Here is a 5,329-nt window from a genome sequence, read left to right as displayed (position 1 = left end):
CAGCAGGACATGGAAAATCAGAACATAATTTTCATTGACTGGGGTATGGAATTGTTTAAATGGTTTTGCAGAAAACTTCCGGTCACATAATGCTCCATTTAAAACATGTAATACGTTAAGTAAACCTGCTAAGAGATACAGCCCGAACATTATTTGAAAGACAACTAACACACGGAACATTTAAGATTGACTAAATCTTAGCATAGACACAATAATGTCGTCTGAAAGATTCTGGAAATGAAAGTAAACATAAGAATGTGCACGTTTTGGTTTTCAATTAAAATAGCAAACAAACAATGCTACAAAGTTCTACATATCCTGTATGTTCTGAAAGGACCACAAAACAAAAAAGTTTGCACCAAATAATGTGCTTATCCTCAAAAGTGGGGAAAAAGAGCGGAAAAAGCCAAAAGTTTAGGTCTGTTGTGTATTGCTTAATACATTATACAATAGACCAAATTATACCAATGTACTCAATACACTACAACATTTCAATGCAGCCTATGAATATCACACATTTATGATGAACAGTTGCTCTATCTTTTTGATAACTCTATTACTTGAGTTCAGAGAGGGTTTATGGACTAGAAAGCCTCAGATATGGTCATGAATGTTTGATGCCTTCACATATACTGTTACTGCTGTAACGTCACTCCCCATTGGAATTATTACATTCTGACAGCCTGTGGTCATTACAGGCCAATGGGAGCAGTAGAGTATTAAAATTATGGACTTCCTTCACTACTGGGTTATTTTTTGCATTCAAATCAGTACTAACTCAATTCAGCATGTTTCTCAGAGAAAAAAGTATGGGCTTTGAAACTGCAAAACTACTACGTATCAGTATTTGTACAACGCCTAAAATTAAGGCTGTTCATATGAGGCACCTTCAGTTTTCTTTTTTTTACAATGATTGAAGGGGAAAAATTCCAAAAATGCACAGGATTATTAGAATACGGCAAGATATCTGCCATTCATGTCTTTGTCATACTGAAGATAATATTGACTATTTTAAAATTTTAAACATCCCATCCCAGCAAAGACAGATGCTCATTTTCTGAACACTGTCCTATAGGAACACTGTCCTATAGGAAGCAGTTTAAATTCTCTTTGTTAGCACCTTTGTAATAAAGCTATAGTGGCCAAAGCAACTTAATTCCAAAGCCATGCAAAACCAAATTAAAATCCTTCTTGGAACCTTATGCACAAGTTCAATCTGCCTTATTACAGAAAATCTCAATAAGGGAACTACTCGAACACCACCCTATTAGCGTTCCGTATGGGGTTTGAACTTTCATAAGGTCTCAACTGGTTTTTACTGTAACAAGCACTGACAGTGAGTTCCAACTCTAGATTCATACCCTGCCTGGAATCTTACCTCCACAGGGATTTGATTTGGTCCAATCTCTGTTTACAAGCTTTGTACTTCCTGGATTGCAAAATCTAGCTGTACTGACATCTGCTATCAGCACAATGACGTCATAAAGATGCACAGATGCGAGGGCCTAAAATACAATGAAGATGCAGTATATGTCAAAAGAATGCCAAAAATCAAGGATTCTTTTAAACACTACTCTACCTTTTCCTTCTTACTTTCTAGATCCCCAACATAGAAATTCCAGATGCCTGCAGTTGTGCACACACCCTTAGTTTCCCTTCATATCTATTATAAACTGCTGTAAGATTTTAGTTCTGGCAGCTATTTGTATGTTCAATGGGGTGGGGGATGGAGTGGGGTGAAGAGTACTCTGCTGCAGCTTTGCAGTTTTATAGTATCTACCTGAATTGCACTTCAGTAGAATGTAATCAGGCATGACTATTAAAAAAATAACCTCATAATAGGGCTCTTTCTGCATCTTCCCAATACTCAAGTTGCTGTGTACACATTCAGAGATCACTCACATACATGTACACATACACACAGTTGAATACAGAAAAACGACCAACATTTTGCAAGAACTATTTCAAAACTATTCATTCTTGCAGATGGAGCAGGAGGGAGCACAAAAACAGGGAAAACTTGTATGACAGACAACAGTAGTCAGCTGCCTTTTTTTTTTTTTTTTAAACATAGTATTGATTCAAGGAGCCATAAATAATCCATCTCAGAATGCTCCTCAGAGAGACAACAGTCTCAGAACGCTCCTCAGAGAGACAGCATCTTTGCATCCCGAGAATGCCACAAAGCCTAGATTTGATTCTGGAAATGGATCAGAACTTAAGAAAGAAAGGCTCCACGTTGACTACACCTAAAATTCACAGGGCTGAATGGGAGTAAAAGGAAATGCACAAACACCCACAGAAGTTATCCTTAGGATTGTAATTCAGCAGTGCAACTGGTTATACTTGTTACAGTACTTCTGTAATACTCAAGTGCAGCTACATACAACATCATGGCTGAAGTGTCGAGGAATGCTTCACTCAGCCTTTCTCACACAGAGGGGAAACACCAAGTGTCATGTCAGCAGCCGTTTGCCACCCCCTTTCTCCCCCCCATCAAGTTTCACTCCCTCACATGTTTCCAAGCCCTACTACTTCTATTTTTGTAGATGAATAAGCCAGGTGACAGAAAGGCAATGTAACTTCCCAAAACAATATGATATGAGAGTAACAAAGGAAAGAACAGAAACAGATACTCAAATTCTAGTTGGGAGGGAGAGAGGAGGAGTTTCCAGAGAAATTAAATTCAAGGCCTTTTTACACCAGCTTTATCTTCCCCACTCTGTATCACCGAGTGCACGCACTGCTCGTGCATCCTGCAGAGCACTTGCTCTCAGCCCTAACAAGTGCTGACGGGGCCCAGCCCAATTATAACCAAGCAACCCACAGGATTTTTTATGGCAACGTTACCTTTAAAATGCTTCAGTCATTTTTTGTCATTATTTGTCATGGAACGCTAGTTGAGGCTTTTCTTTCCTGATCCTCCCATTAGTTTCACTCTAAACACTCTGCTCATTCTGCTCTTTGAACAAGAGGGATATTGATTTGCTGTCCTATTGGCACCTCAAAAAGGCCTTAGCTCCCTTCTTGTGTTCTCACCATTCAGCTTCAGCCACATCCCAGCAGATTTTCCTCCCCATCAAATACAGGGACTACACATGGAACCAGCCAGCACATCAGTGCAGACACAGCCAAGGTTCTTCCCATCGCCCATTATCCTTCTTCTCATCCACTGGTATAGGAGGGAGGACCAGGAGGACCAGCTGCAGCTATACTCCCATCCTCAGCCACTTACATCCCAACAGCAGGGAACAGCAGGGCTCCTCATGTCCCAATCCTCTATTGTGGGCATGCCTCAAGGAAGATTTTCCTTTTATGATCTTAGAATTAGATCATGCTGTATGGCTTAAGGGCAATTCAAGTAACTTTTACTAGAATCCCTTTATTTTATCTTTATTCTGGGAGATGAAAAGTTACCATAGCATTTCATCTATGTAGCTCACCTTCTTCAATCTTAATGCCAGACTGCAAGGATATTAGAACATTAATATAAACTCTTTCATACAGAGGCCAAGAAAACACTACTTACACTTTATCTTTATTCAAGCATTTGTTGGGTCATGGTTTTTAATCAAGCAGTACTGAGAAACTTAATCAGATTAAAACAAACAAACAAACAAAAATAGCATTACCTGACTACAAAAGGGTCGGATCTAACCTCAGAGCCTGGCACTGAACACTGACTACATCCAGCGCAAGCTACTGAAACAGACACCAGAAACACAAACCACACTGGAAACCGATCCCTTCTACAGGACCAACACAACCAAACTCAAGGCAGCAAGAAACAAGGCTGCATTTGTGGGATGCTGCAGGAAGTTACTGGGCTTGGCCAACTTCCCCAACAGGTCAGCACAGAAAGGATCTCCATAGAGTACATGAACACAGGGAGCCTGCAGATGCCATTATGGCCAGACCTGCCCAAGGCTGCACGGTTCATGTCTTCTTCAAACTGCACTTTTCATGCCTGCCGTGTTAATTCACTGCACAAACCTACAACACCGCCCAAAACTACCGCACCTCAAGCATGGGTGGCCAACAGCCGCCTCTCCCACCAGCCCCGCGGGGCAGCCTCAAGCGCGGGAAGGTCCTGGCCCACGAAGGAACCCCACAGTTTGACCCCCTCCACTTTCGCCAGCCAACTCCCACCTTATTCCCGGCTCTTCAACATTTCATAAAATTAAGCATCACATAATGCAACTGTTTCTTCTGGCATCTATTTAAGTATTATTCCCCTGAATTGATCTTCACATAAAGGCTATTTTATTTATCCTTTTAAAATTAACAGCAGTAATTTTTCTTTTTCCACAGGAATTCACTACATTTCACATTTATCTCACCAGCCCAGCTAACTGTTCTGTTTGGAAGCCGCTTGGCTTTCCAAAGCCCCGAGAAAGAGGTCAGAAACCAACTACGCCTTTACTGGGTCTGTGAGCAACGAACCAGTTTGTTGGGGGTTTTCTCCCCCATACTTTGCATTCTATTTTACAACTGAAAATACACATTACTCTTAAAACAAAGTTTCCTTTTTCTTTCACAACAACAGGCTTGGATTTGAAAACGGACCACCAATTAAAAACCAAAGTAAGAGTGTGTGATAAATAACTTAGTCCCAAATCGGGTTGCAATTTAAGTTTACAATTTATTAAATGAATAAATGCAAGCAAACAGCGCTGGGTGCGCCGGGAGCCTCTGCTCTACCAAGACGAACACAACGAACACCGTACAGTTCCTGTTTCTGGTTTATATCCTTTCTGCTAATACACATTCTTTAAAAGGTGGATCTGTGCGAATAAATTCCAGGAGTAGGCTTATCTCTTTCTGCGCATGCCCTCGGGGTCTTCTTGGCTCCCATCTGGTGGTCTTCCTGGCTGCCTTCAGGATTACCCCAGATTCCACGTATGCGCATGGCCTTCCTCGGCTCACCCTTAGGGTGACTCCAGATTTTTATAGCTTGACACCATACGGTTAACAGCAAAACCGGTCCAAACTAACACACAAGTATGTCTTTTACAAAAAGCTAAAACTATATACATTAACCACTCCATTTCTCTTAGGCCTGCGGTTATACAAGGGTATATAAGACAGAAAATCCCATTTCACCATGCGACCCTAGCATTAGTCCATATTGACACGAATCAGGTGAACGTGTTTCACAGAGTGCACACTTAATACTTCAAAAACTTCTCCACACGCCTGCAAGCCACAGATGGAAAAAAAAAACAAAACAACAAACACCACCATCCCTCTCCCCACAAAACCCCCCTCCCTCGAAAAGATGGCAAATTCGGTTTCAAACATAAATGCCGATATAGTTAATTAAACTCCG

This window comes from Charadrius vociferus, unplaced genomic scaffold (genome assembly GCF_000708025.1).
Source record: "Charadrius vociferus isolate BGI_N301 unplaced genomic scaffold, ASM70802v2 scaffold1044, whole genome shotgun sequence".
Classification (NCBI taxonomy): Eukaryota; Metazoa; Chordata; class Aves; order Charadriiformes; family Charadriidae; genus Charadrius; species Charadrius vociferus.
This window is presented reverse-complemented; position numbering follows the sequence as displayed.